General features: G+C 39.6%; 1 protein-coding gene across 7 annotated transcripts in view; it reads left to right on the top strand.

The window, feature by feature from the left end:
* klhl29 (kelch-like family member 29) overlaps positions 1-15,283 on the top strand; it is a 399,100-nt gene that overhangs the window by 74,165 nt on the left and 309,652 nt on the right. The window lies entirely within an intron of this gene.

Genomic DNA, 15,283 nt, shown 5'->3' on the forward strand with positions numbered 1-15,283 from the left:
TGGCTGTTAGCCATCCCTGAAGTTCTGTGGCAAACTTGACATCAGGGTGGCAACACACCATCTTGAAGTCATGTTGATAGTCTCAGAAATGCTTGTGTGTTCCCTTAAATAAGAAACCACGGATCAATAATTTCCTCCTTCCTTCTCTCCCCTTTGGCCATCCTTGGTCTGGTGAGCTTGGTTTGTGTTAGAAAGTGCTATCAAACTTTTCTTTGTGACATTTGTCCTCTTAAAAACAGACAGCACTGTAACCCTTTGCTGCAGCATTTCCTTTTTCATGCAAATGCTATACACAGATATGACCTGACCATTGAATCTTACAATTTTAACATCTCCTTCAGTGAACACATTAGACATCGTAGCTCAACATTCTGATTGTGTTCTTAAATCTTGCTTTCAGTGCAGAATTGAGTAGTAAGCAGGCTATAATTCATATTCCTCTTCTAACCCTTCCTTAGCTGCTTTAACAACACAAGTCTATTTTCATTATCTTTGAATTCAGTAACTATTCATGTTTAATGTTGCATTTTCCCCTCCAAGTTCCTGCCTTGGAAGATGTATTGCCTTTCCTTCATTGTTGCTGGGTCAATATTTTAGAACTCATTCTCTGCAAGCACTATGTAGACCTACACTGCCTGAAGTACAATGGTTCAAGAAGGTAGGTCATTATTTCTATATTTAAAATTTGCTAAGTATATAATAAAGTTAATTACTTAAAATTAAATGTTGAGCACTGGTGGCAAAGATGGTGGTAATTGTGATTTTAACACCTATATCCTGTAAAAATGGCAAGTTTTAGGTCCTGCATTATAATTGTCACTTAATCGAGCCATCTGTTTTAAAACAGGCGTAATATTTCTGAGATGCCTGGCAAACTGTACAAACCAGTGTATGCAACAATTCCAACAATCCCTTACATATATTTTCACCTTTTTAAAAGACAAGTATTTACATGATGCCTGAGTTTAATAATAGAGTAAAAAAAAAAGGATAAGATATGGCAAATGGTAAGCAGTTTTCCCGAGCAGTGATGTCTCAATAGTAGCTGCAAAGTAGATTGGGCTTGAAAGAACAGTGCACTTGAGAGCTGGAGAATGATTTACCTAAAAAAAGTGTTAAATTGTTTTGTTTTTTTGGCAGGGAGAAATCGATCATGGAGCTCATTAATTTGAATTGAACTGTTTCCTAATTTGTGGGGTCTATCCAATGTGAACTAGAACATGTTATACACTCAGGTTACAGAATGTATGCACTGGTCCATCGTGGTACTGGAAAGTGCTCAAATTAGTGGTACGTGGACACTGTGTGCTGCTTCCGTTCTTGTGCAATCCCATGTTATAAGAAAATAGTGTAATAGCAGCACCATTTAAACTAATGGGGCCAGCATCTCATCATAACCAATGCACACTTTAAAAGTTCGCGCTTTAGAAACAGTGTCCCCAATTTGTTAATTGTGTTATAGTGAACTCACGTTAACGAAATGTGCGCTATAACAATTCATTAATCTTGTGCTGTTTACTATGATAAACTGAACTTATTATAAAATTTGGAGGATTTTCATCTAAATTCACTTATCAGGCTTACTAAACTCCAATAAAGTTTGAATTATTGCGTGTGTGTGTGTATGACTTTTTCTAGAAGTCGGTAAGTTGGCAATTAAATCCTATTTGCACCCAATCTGATTAGACTGATTTAGGTTCGGGGGCATTGACTGTGTTATCATACTCTATCATAGCGTGTGTTAATTTGAATTTCTAGCACACTCAGGACCAGTAATATTTTACAGCTGCTCAGTTGAACTCTCCATCTGTCAAATGTTTCATTCTGCATACAATGATTTGGCTGTTTAAAAATAGCTTGTGGTACATGCCCTTAAACCAATAACTATTTCAGAAGTGTTGCTAAAAGCATTATTGCTCTCCGCTTTGGTTATTTGTGTAAAGCTAATAGGATGCTTTTAAGTTCCTCTGTTAAACAATCAACAAAATCCCAAAATTATCAATACATGTTTTCAGTGCAACATTTTTGTGGTTAAAGAGAGATATTGTCAATTTGTTTTCATGTTGGGGATGGGTAATCCAAATACTTACAGTAAGTGAGTCAATAGTGGCACCAGAGTGTTTGTTACTTTGCTTGATGTTTGGTTTTACTTTGTCATTTTTCTTGCAAGACTCTTTTAAAACAGCCCCACGAAAATTACATCACAATAACTTCACTGATCTAGTAATTCAGAACCTCAGGCTAATGTTCTGGGGACATTGGTTCGATTCCCACCATGGCAGATGGTCAAATTTGATTTCAATTTAAAAAAAAATCCGGAATAAAAAGCTGGCCTAATGGCCACCATGTGATTACTGTCAATTTGTCGTTAAAAACCCATCTGGTTTACTCATGTCCTTTTTTAGGGGAGGGAAATGTGCCATTCTGACCTTGTCTGGTATGTCCTGGTCTACATATGACTGTAGCCCTACAGTGATTGTAGTAACTCTTAATTGTCCTCTGAGCATTTGGGGGTGTTATAAATGTTGGCCTAACCAGTGGCATCCATGTTCCATAAATGAATGAATATTAACAGTTAGGCGTCTGGTCTCTCAATTAGATTGTAAAACAGAAATAGACTGTAAAATGATACAAAAACTGGGAAAAAGCTTGTTTCAGGAGTGTGGCTAGACTGGTTGCCCTATTATAAGAAGGACATTATTAAGCTGCAGAGTGTTCAGAAAGATTTACCAGGATGTTGTTGGGAATGGAGGGTTTGAGTTATAAGGAGAGGCTGGATAGACTGGGACTTTTTTCACTGGAGTGTAGGAGGCTGAGAGGTGATCTTTTTTAGAGGTTTATCAAACCATGAGGAGTGTAGATAAAATGAATAACGGGTGTCTTTTCTCTAGGATGGGTGGCTTCAAAGCTAGGGGGCATATTTTTAAGGTGAGAGGAGAAAGATTTTAAAAAGATATGAAGCTACATTTTTACACAGTGGTTCGTATGTGGAATGAGGTCACGGTTGAGACAGGTATAGTTATAACATTGAAGAGACATTTGGATAAGTATGTGAATAGGAAATGTTTGGAGGGATATGGGCCAAACACAAGCAGGTGGGACTAGCTTAGTTTGAGATTATGTTCGGCATGGACTGAATGCAATGAAGCCTCTGTTTCTGTGCTGGGTGACTCTATGGCTCAATGATTCTATGGAAACCTCCCCAAAGGGGAAATGATGCACTTTAATTCTTCAGAATCCACGTTATAAGCAAGAGAACAAAAGTGTACTTTTTAAAATAATTTTATTCCCAATGAAATTCACATTTAAAGTCTGAAATTTAGCAATCTTTTGAAGGGAAAAGTGGCAGGTGTACAGCTGTGATTTAAGACTTACAGCAGGGTCAATATGCCAGACTTTGATTTCTTTGAAAACATATGAACGATTTCAGTGGAATTGAACAGGGATGGAAGACAGCCCCATGGAATCCCATCACAATAACTTCACTGTCTCATTTCTAAATTGTGCATGCATGCAAATGATGACAGGGTAACAAAGTAAAATGTCTATCAGAAATTCCATACTTGAAACAAGCATTCTACCTATTTAATTCAAGCGTGAATAAGAGAAATTAATTTCATGACCTGCAAAACTAGGCAATAGTTAATTTCATAGGGTCTGATTTGTTCATCATATTTATACTTTGCCTTTAGTTCAGGCTGCAATGCCAGTGGTGCAGTGGCAGTAAGTAGAAAATATGAGTACACTCTGTGGACTTATCCTTAATGACTTGCAATATAAGGGTGAAAAATTAGCTGAAAATTGGTTGAAAGCCAAGGATCTGGTGCAGCGGCAAGATACAAAGTCAGATAAAAATTGATTTTCTGTTCGCAAATTAGGTGAACTGATGTTTATGTTCTCGGCGTTGGCTTAATAAACTTTGATCGTTTGAGAAGCTACTGTAGGCAGATTTTCTTGATGGTACTCAAATACCTTACCCAAGTAAACTCAAGAGTGGCTGTGGAACATGAACTGTTTTCTCTCCACAGATGTGTCAAACCTGCTGAGTTTCCCCAGCAATTTCAGTTTTGTTTTTTGCAGCATGTGTAGTTCTTTTATGTCAATGGTGGCTGTTTTCCATTTGACCAGAAACACCCTCTAGCAGGTTTACCATCTCTCATTTTGTGTACCTGCTCTGAGCCCATAGTGCCCAATATCTAATAGCACAAGATTTGTCATAGAAGAGAATCATAGAATCCCTACAGTGTGGAAACAGGCCATTCAGCCCAACAAGTCCACACCAACCTTCCGAAGAGCTACCCACCCAGACCCATTCCCCCTACCCTATTACTCTACATTTACCCCTGACTAATCCATACATCCCTGAACACTATGGGCAATTTAGCATGGACAATTCACCTGACCTGCACAACTTTAGACTGTGGGAGGAAATCTGAGCACCCACAGGTAACCCACGCAGACACTGGGAGAATGTGCAAACTCCACACAGTCACCCGAATCAAGAATGAAAACCAGACCCCTGGCGCTACAAGGCAACAGTGCTAACCACTGAGTTGCTCTGAGGGCTTGAGGTGTATTTTGTCCTGGATTTTCTTAAAGAAATGTTGAAACAGAGGGATGTAACAATATTATCTCTTTGTAAAACGGAGTCAGATATAGTGTTTAGACACATGGATCAAGCTTTTTGGAGGTGGGTGAAATACTTTTTGGGTGATGTAAGGCCAGATACAATACATTAAACTGCTGTACTTCCTAGTAATGTGAATATACAGTAAAGACATTTATGTTTGCACCCACTTATGTCAATCAGTACAAATTACTTTTGCTTCATAAAGTAAATAAGATGTTGCATTCGCTCAGTTCAAAAGGGTAAATGTCATTCCTTCCTAAATGCTGTTCCTTTCCAGCATTCTCTTTTTAAAAACCTGATTTCTGCCCTTCTCTCTGTTTTTATATCCCACTGTTTGTTGACAGAAAGGAATCTAAACATTGTTCGATCGCAATGGGTGGGATTGTTGCAACAAGATCACAACTTGCTTATTTCTTTAAGCAGTCTGTGGAAACCTATCAAAGCTAGATCATTTAGCATTGTAACTACATGTCATCTTTCTGCTTTAAAGCTGGAATGAATAAACATACTTTGATTTAAAGCACAGAACATGAAGGATAATTTGCCATCTGCTCTGTTACCAACCTATCTGCAAAAAAAATTCAAAAAGATCCTGACATGTAAATCCACTTTTGGTCAACCTGTCTGTTTTCTGAATTTAATCTGTATTGTGATGATACTAGATTCATTTTGTCCTGGATGTTTATATGAAGAAAGATTGAGACAGAGGCACTGATCAGTCTGCTTCAAAGTCCATAAAGTAAACAGTTTGTGGGGTCTTGGATTTTTTCGAGGGTTGGAATAATAGAAGCAGCCTGAATAGGTAGGGTGAAGCTCCCCCAGAGCTCGGATTTTAGTTTGTTTCTCCGTGGCAGTTGTTGCTGGGGTTTTGAAGCTGGGTTTGGAAGATGCAGTACATCTCTCCCTGCTACTGTCTGAGGTTTTACTTGATGTTTTCCTCCTGAACTGGAGAATTGCCTGTGAGACGATCTATTTTACTGAAATTGCTGTTGCCAAAGGTGTGTTTATAGGATGTTACGACAGTAGAACCTTGATTATCTGAACGAAACGAGCAGGAAGTATTTTGTTCAGATAATTAATCATTTGGATAAATGGAAATAAGCGATAATTAGAGTGTCAGTTATCCCAATATTTCTCAGTTATCTGGCAATACACACCATAATGCTGTTTAACTGATTGATGAGTGGCCAAATGCCGTTTTTACGGGACCTTGAAATCTTGTTTGGATAATCCAAAATTTGGATAATTGATAATTGAGGTTCTACTGTATATTAGAACAAGGTTTAAAAAAAATCACAAATGAGGATGGCCTCAACCAGGACCTTGGGTTCATGTCACACTACAGGTGACCCAACTACACTATCCTCTCTCTCACCCTCGCTCTTGCGCTCTCTTACACACTTACGCACTCACGCGCACGCACTCTCACGCGCACGCACACTTTGTCTCTGACATACATTCCCATTCTCCCCCCCCCCCCCCCCCAAAAAAGACACACATACTCAATGCGCTCCCACTTACATGGCACATACTCACCCCCCCCCACCCCTATCCTTCTCCCTCACATGCACGCTCACACACCTATGGGGTGCATTTGCAGAATTGTAATTGCAGATACATTCTATTTTGTTCAAAAAGCACACAATCTGTTGGCAGTCAATCCATGTAACATTTTATAAATTCCTACTTTTGGAAATAGATCCAGACAGAACCTAACCTCACACCTTTAATGCATTGTCTGAGCTGAAATGTCACCTCTATTTATAAAACCTTAAGTTATCTTGAATGTGATTTGAAAGAAGTTCTGGGATTTACATATTAATGAAGCAAAACCTGCAACCCATTCTAAAAGATGAAAGACTTAACAGCAATCTAGGTTTGTTCAACATATCATATCAAATCGGTTGCGTGCATGACACTGTGATCTTTTGTCATAAATGCTATGTCTTATGATCCTGCTTCACAGCTACCTGAAGAAGGACCAGAGCTCCGAAAGCTTCTACTTCTTAATAAACCTGTTGGACTATAACTTGGTGTTATGTGATTTTTAACTTTGGTGCTGGAAAAGCACAGCAGGTCAGGCAGCATCCAAGGAGCAGGAAAATTGACGTTTCGGGCAAAAGCCCAGGCTTTTGCCCGAAACGTCAATTTTCCTGCTCCTTGGATGCTGCCTGATCTGCTGTGCTTTTCCAGCACCACTCTAATCTCGACTCTGCAGTTCTTGTTTTTACCTACCCTGATTTTTAACTTTGTCTATTGTCATAACACTGGCACCTCAACATCATATATTGGAACAGTTACTGTTTAGTAGTTTAATAACATGTTATTCTGTTAAGTTTTCCAATAGAGTTAATTATTCCAATTTCTTCTTCCTTTTGTTGTATCTTAACTATAATGTATGAATAAAGTGTTTTGCTTCAAATTGATCAATTGAATTGCATCCAGAATGCAACAACTGACATTTGCTTTTAAGACAAGAAAATGTTGGTGTCTAGGCTGTCACCTTTAAATCTGTTTTGAGGAGTTGGGTCTGGTCTGTAATCAGGACAAATGCTCCATTTGGTCCTGTGGAAGTTCAAGTCAATTGTTGTACCCACTGCTCATTGAACCCAGTCTGGATTAGTGGTGCTGGAAGAGCACAGCAGTTCAGGTAGCATCCAAGGAGCAGTAAAATCGACATTTCAGGGAAAAGCCCTTCATCAGGAATACAGGCAGAGTCCTGAAGGGTGGAGAGATAAATGAGAGGATGAGGGTGGGGAGAAAGTAGCATAGAGTACAATAGGTGAGTGAGGGAGGGGATGAGGGTGATAGGTCAGGGAGGAGGGTGGAGTGGATAGGTGGGAAAGAAGATGGGCAGGTAGGACGAGTCATGGGGACAGTGCTGAGCTGGAAGTTTGGAACTGGGGTGGGGTGGGGGAAGGGGAAATGAGGAAACTATCTCTCTATCTGTATTCCTGATGAAGGGCTTTTGCCCAAAACGTCGATTTTTACAGCTCCTCGGATGCTGCCTGAACTGCTGTGCTTTTCCAACACCACTAATCCAGAATCTGGTTTCCAGCATCTGCAGTCATTGTTTTTACCTAATGAGAAATTAGACACAAGGCTTCTCCATCTATCGGACTCAACATTACATTCTGCTGCTCATTAATCGGACATTTTGAAATGTGATTTTTTCAACCAAGACAAAGTTTGTTATGATCTCAATTGGATCTGATGATGATTATTGCAAGTTTTGTGGGTACACGTGATTAAATTCAGAAGCTTGTAAAGAACAAAAAATTTTCACACAAAAATTTGTTCACATTAGCAAGGAAATGCATTTGAAAATTGACTCTAAGCTAGTGTTTTGGATGATATATTTAGCTTTCCACAGTTGTATGTTTATTATCATTGCATAAGCAGTCATTATAAAATAAAATCACCAGCTTCCTGTTTTTGAAGAGAGGATTGTGTTTTAGTGGAACAGGGAATTGGGAAAATTATCACCCGTGGGCATAATCTCTCGAACTTGAACTTAACCTACCCTTGGCAAACATGGTAGGAAATAATGTGGACCTGCCTCATGGTTTATATCAAATTGATTTCAAAATTTTAAGCTTTTTTTCTCATTAATATGTGTGACCTGATATACACTTAATGACAATAAACTTATTTTAAAGATAGGTGTTTTAAGAAAACTTGTTCACACAAGAAACACAAATCAGTTTCATCTTTGGTCTCAAAGATCATGTCCCGTTTACTTTTAAGCTCCTGTTGAATTTCTCTTCAAACTATAGGCTTGAGATTAGACACAAACATGTTTCTACAATACCATAAACCTTCAAGCAGCTGTTGTTTTTAGTGTAAGTTTCAAGTTTACCTTATTATTAAGGTAGTCCAAGTAACAGCACCTAATCTTTATGGGGACTTAATTCAAAAATTACAGATGTGCCCGATTTTAGATTGGCCATGATTGGAAACCATTACAAGTAGTAATACAGCCATTGGGACAGCATTGTTGTGAGTCAGTTTTGTTCCCAGCAAAGAACAATATAGTGGACTGCTGGATACTCTTAGTAATGGCTGTCTGGTTTCTCTTACTTTCAAAAGACATAATCATCAACGACAGCTGAAAGGTAAAGATCTCAGTCGAGAGCTTTTGGAACAGCCCGCCAGTAAAATCTGTGATCAGTTGGTGGTAAGATCCTGCTGGCATAGAGCTGCTTCAGTCTAGAAAAAAAATAACAAAGCAAATCAGTCTATGATGTTGAGTGCAACTAATGATGTTGTCGTTTGCTTGTGCAATGAACAGTCTGACGTCTTGTAAATTAAAATTGAGGAAAGTTTATCCCAGAACATTTCACAGTTAATTATTTTTGAACTGTAATCGCTATTGTTATGTAGCCATTATATGTAAAGTAATTAAACTGCTTTCTAAAGGTTCGTGAGAAGTAATCATTAATAATTACAGAGTTTGTGTTCCTTTTTTACACTTGTCTTTCTTTATTAGCTAAGTTTAGTATCAGTTATACTTAAATAATTGGCTTGTAAAATTGTGGGGAATGTTTGGAGATGCAAGGATATTGCTGAGAAGTGCTACTCTCTGCGAGTCGTGGTTCTTGGGAATAAGATGGACCAAGTGGATCAGGTTGTTGTAGGGAAACACTTTGGGGACAGTGATTGTACCAAAATGTGTTGGTTGGCTGTGGCAAAGGACAAAGAACAATCCAGACTAAAAATAACTGACTGACTGGGACAATTTCAGTCAGGTAAAAATGGATCCAGTTAAATTGGTGCCTCAGTGGTTAGCACTGCTGCCTCACAGCACCAGGGTCCCAGGTTCGATTCTAGCCTTGGGCAACTGTCTATGTGGAGTTTGCACATTCTCCCCGTGTCTGGATGGGTTTGCTCCGGTTTCCTCTCACTGTCCAAAGATGTGCAGGTCAGGTGAATTGGCCAGCTTAAATTGCCCATAGTGTTAGGTGCATTAGTCAGAGGGAAATGGGTTTGGGTGGGTTACTCTTCGGAGGGTCGGTGTGGACTGGTAGGGCTGAAGGGCCTGTTTCCACACTGAAGGGAATCTAATCTAATCTAATTAATGGAAACTGTAAAGAAACTGAGGTTTCGTTTTTTAAAAATAAGTGGTAGTTAAAGTACAATTAAGGTATATTTTCATGAAGGGAAAATATAGGGCAAATGAATCCAGAGTTCTTTGGATGCTGAAAGAGAGAGAAATTTAAGCTGAAATAGAAAAATTGTGCAATGGGGAAATCTCAGCTGGATAACCCAGTGACAACCAAGCCACACAGAGAAGGTTCAGACAGGTATCGATGAAGCAAAGACAGGCAATGGGAAAAAAAAACTGGCAGCCAACTTACTAATATATAAATAATAATGTGGTGTGAAGACGATAAGGGAGTGAGAAGAAGATTATTATGTGGAGGCAGAAAGTGTGGTTGACACATTAAATGCTACTTTCCATCAACCTCTACCCAGAATAAAGGTGATATCAGGAGAAGATTATTCAGAAACATATAATGTTTAAAAATGATAAGGTTGTGATATTGGACATTGGTTTCCTAAATCCACAGCATATGTTACTTTCTCAAAGACATCTAAGAGTTTGGTTAAACATGTTTTAGCTATCACTAAACTATCCTGACTCTAAATGTCCTGCTATAAGAACAGCTTCTAAAGTATTCCATGTGACAAATGTTAAGCTGAGAATATAACCTTTTGAGATTGTGATTTAGTGTTTACCTCCTACCAGAGGGCCCCGGTGGTGTTGATTTTTATATTTATCAGAGTGTACAATGCACAATTTCAAAATTTGCTGATATGAAACTTGGAAGCAGTATAACCCATAAGGAATGTAATATAGAACTTCAAAAAGGATGTATGTAGGTTAATGGAATGGGCAGATAAATGCAGATACAATTTAATGGGATGAGATGTTGGTTATTCATTTTGGGAAGAAAACAGTAGAGACAATCAGCTAAAGGGTACAATTATGAAGCGGTTTGGAGAGCTAGTGGTACCTGGATATATATATGCATTAATCATTGAAGGAGGCAGGATTGATTGAGACAGCAGCTGATTAAAGCAGATGCCATATGAACGTGAGCATAGAATACAGTATGAAAAATGCTACATAAATGCAAGTTATTAACATTAGCCCTGATTTAATTGTGAATCTTGCTGTTTAAAAAATGAACTAGGCAAATGGAAGAGAACAGGAAATAGAGAATTTGCCTGTTTGCGGTCAATCTACAGGGTCTTGATCAGTCACAGCAATGGAATCTCTCTCGAGCACATGATTAGAATCTTTCACCAAACTCAGATGGAGATATTGGCTTTGTTGTATTTGCATTCCACACCTCCGCACGGATTTCCCTGAGGAGTTAATTGTGAAGGAAGGCATGTGGTTCCCTAACATCACCTGGTCCGTCTTCCTCCTGTTTCAAAGTCGGAGTTGTGACAGAATATTTTAGACCTGCCTGGATGAGCACAGCTGCAAACACTGCTGAAGCTCAACATCATCCCGGACAAAGCAGTCTCTTTTTAATTGCTTGCAAACACTCCCTCCCTCAAGCATGGGTAGCCATGACTGTAACCTGAACTGTCTGCAAGATGCATTGCAGTAAATTGCAAAGGCACTTCTTCAATCTATGATTCACCCCACCCAGGATAAAAGCAAACAGTACATTGGAATACCATCCCCTCCAAGTCACTAACCATCCTGATTCAAACAATGTTGTTGAGACAAAATCCTCGAACCCTTAGTTAAGCTGATATCTTGTGGAGGAAACTAATATTGGATTGCTACGTAATTCAGATTGTTCGAAGGATGTGGTGCAGACATTTGCATGAAGTCACATGACACCAGGCTATAACCCAACAGGTTGATTTGAAATTGTAAGCTTTCAGAATGCTACTCCTATGTCAGATCCTTTGCCTCTGAAAGCTTGTGATTACAAATAAACCTGATGGGCTATAACCTGGTATCATGTGACTTGTCCAGCCCAGTCCAAAACCAGTACGGCCACGTCATGATTCAGATTATGTGACCTATTGGATATTAACAAAATGGGGTGCTTTCTTATTGGTAAAAGTTAATGATTTTTGAGGGGCCTGAATGACATTATTGGTCTTTGAATGCAAAATAAGGAAACTCCACATCCTGCAACAGAAGATCTCTCACTGTGCAGTTTATGTAGCAGAGCAGAGACTGCGGTCTGAACACAGAATCATAGTGGTAACTCGTGCTGGAGAGATTTATATTAAAATAGAAAATCCAATAGATTCCTGATCCTGGCTTCTATTTGATGAGGAAATATGCAAAAGGAATTCAAGAAAAACTTCACCATTCGGCCTGAGTGGACAGAATTTTGATTTTGCTACCACAGGGTTGTGGCCATTCAGATAAATGCCTTCAAGGGGAAACTAACACTACGTGAAGTTGAAAAGCAGAGATTTGTCAGAAAGAAAGGGTGAGGAGACTGTAGGGGGTCAATGTTGTCATGGACCTATTGTACTGAATTGCCTGGTTCTGAGCTAAAATATTGTCTTCTTGGCGTGATAGTAATAGAGATGTACAGCATGGAAACAGACCCTTCAGTCCAACTCATCCATGCTGATTAGATGTGCTAAATTGATCTAGTCCGATTTGCCATCATTTGGCCCATGTCTCTCTCAACCCACCCTATTCACCCTGCAGTGCAGGGGGGAGAGCAGTTCCAGATATTCAAGATGCTCGCATGGTAGACCCATCTGCTCAAGACCAGCTGCACTTTTTTTCTTTTCCTCTCTCCTTTTTTCGTCTTTTTTTCCTTTTTTTTTCTTTTTTCTTAATCTTCCTGACGTCGCAGGGAGGCCGGAGTGTTGTGGTGACCAGAGTGGGAACTCCTGACTTCGTAGGCCTGATGCGTGGACTCCTGGAATTGGCGGTAAGGCATTGGCTGCAGCGATGGTGGTGGTATGCGCCGAGCAGGGACCTTGCATGAGTCCTGGAGCCATGTTTGGGACCCTGGCCGATGAAAATGAAATCTCCAAGTACTTTTCATTCTTTTGCATCTCAAAATGGCGCCAGATTGTGGCAACAGAACACTTTTCACTGTATCCCCCTAGATATATGTGACAATAAATCATTCATTAATCTTCCAGATATTTTAATTGTACCAGTTTGTAGCTCGTTCCATACACTCACCACCCTCTGGTCCCTTTTAAATCTTTCCCCTCACCCTAAGCCTATGCCCTCTAGTTCTGGACTCTCCACGCCCTTGGAAAAAGATCTTGACTATTTACCCTATCCATGGTCCTCATGATTTTATAAGATCACGCCTCAGCCCACAACACTACACGAAAGAAAGTCTCTCCCTTTGGCTCAAGCCCTCTAATTCCAGCAACGTTCTTGTAAATTTTTTTTCTGAATCCTTTCAAGTTTAACAATATCCTATAACATGGAGACCAGAATTGAATTCAGTATTCTAAAAATAGCCTCACCAATGTCCTGTACAGCTGCAATATGACGTCCCAACTCCTGAACTCAATGTACTGACCAATGAAAGCAAGTGCGTCAAATTCCGCCTTCACTACCCTATCTACCTGCGATTCCACTTTCAAGGAACTATGTACCTGCACTCCAAGATGTCTCTGTTTGGTAACACTCCCCAGGGTCCTGCCATTAACTATGTAATCATTACGTACTGCACTAAATGCATTGGAAAAAGTACCAAGAGTTTTCTGTTGTTGAACACTAGTCTTGACAAATCCGTTGCTTTGATGTTCTGGCTAGTTTCAGCGAGATGCTTTCTTTGACTGCCTGCCTGAGTCGTTCCAAACAAACTTACTAGATTGTGTGCTAGTTAGCATACCTTGCGCATGTGAATAATATCATCTGCACTGGTGGGAAAAAAACAGATCAATTTTTCTTGTTCTTTGGCAAGTAACATCCTAGATATGCTTCACCATTTTGAGCTATTAAAATAGATGATGAAGTTTTATAAAGATGGAATGCTTTTTAAATATTGCACCTATTAATGACAAAAATCAGAAGTTGCAGGGAAAGCTCAGCAGGTCTGGCAGCATGTGTGGAGAGAAATCAAAGTTAGCGTTCCGGGTCGAGTGGCCCTTCCTCAGAACTGATAGCAGCGAGGAAAATGTCAGTTTGCACCTAATTAATGTTGACATCTACACAGTTTAATACTTGCGTTAATATATCAATCAATCATGTATACTTATTTATACAGTTGCTTCAATTTTCAAGTTCACTGCTCTTCATTTTTATGCATTGTTCCTTCCTGGTGGCATTACTAATTAATGCTACTGTTACTTCATTGCTACAACTAACTGATAAGTCTACCTAATGTCAAAGTATGTTTTGAAATGTATTTGTTTAACAAAAGCTGCAAGACCTGACACATAGCAGCACAGTCATATTCTGATGAAGAGTCATCTAGACTTGAAACATTAGTGTGCTATCACTCCATGGATGCTGCCTGACCCACTGATTTCCAGCATTTTTCATTTTCAGGCATATCCTATGGTGCTCTGTCTTCAAACTACTCTGAGCCATAGTTGTTGCTGATATGAAAGAAAATAAAAATGCATTTATGTAACTACAGGCTAAGCAAAAGGCATCAGAGAAGCAGGGGAATTGACCCCTTCATTGGGCTTTTGCCAGAAATGTCGATTCTCCTGCTCCTCGGAAGCTGCCTGACCTGCTGTGCTTTTCCAGCACCACACTTTTGACTCTAATCTCCAGCATCTGCAATCCTCACTTTTGCCTAAAAGCATTTTCTGGTCAATAATGTACTTCCGAGGTGTAGCGACTTCTAATCTAGGAATTTGTTCAATGGCGTGGCCAAGATATTAATACTGTGCTGTTATAATTATTGAAATTAACATTTTGACCATTGTTCTATACTTTAGATTATTGCTAATTGGCACAGCCTTGTATTGCACAGATGCAAAACACTACAAAGGTTTTAAATTGAAAGCTGTAGTTCAGCAAATATTGGGGATCCACAATACTAAGAGTGCAGCATGTCTGGCAGTATCTATGGAGAGAATGCAGAGTTAACGTTTCATTTGAAACGTTAACTTTGTTTCTCAGAGCTGCTGCGTTTCTCCAGCAATTTCTGTTTGTGTTCATGAGCCAGGGGCTGGCAGGCCAGAATTCCATTCCAGCTGAGAAGGCGCACCCTCTAGCTTCCTGTCCCTTTGCCAACTGAGGCTTTCAAATGGTCAACTAATGACCAAATAAGGGCCTATTTCCATCTGTCCTGCAATGATTTGAGCTTCAGGCAAGATGAGAAAAGTCTGGCTTACTTGACTGTGTTTAAGCAGCATGGGCAGGGGTGGCTGTCTGTTGAGGAGAAGGGACTGGTAGCTCCTTCAGTCTGTGCAGAGATTAGTGCAATCGAAGGGCTAGAGTTGGGTGGATGGCATGAGCCAAAGGGTAAATGTCCAGGATTTGCTTATCTTGACCTGAGGCAATGTGGCATTTTACGCAAGCTCTCTAGACAGAATTGATAAGCGAAACTAATCCTATTGGTGGAAGATTCACGAAACACTAAGAGGATACTAATTTAAGGTGATTGATGAAAGAATGATTGGTAGCAATAGGAGGGAAAATAGTACACATCACGTGATTTGGAGGCAGATTCAATCATG

This window comes from Chiloscyllium plagiosum, unplaced genomic scaffold (assembly GCF_037043375.1).
Source record: "Chiloscyllium plagiosum isolate Xiang-an unplaced genomic scaffold, Cpla_swu_hap1 HiC_scaffold_3, whole genome shotgun sequence".
Lineage (NCBI taxonomy): Eukaryota > Metazoa > Chordata > Chondrichthyes > Orectolobiformes > Hemiscylliidae > Chiloscyllium > Chiloscyllium plagiosum.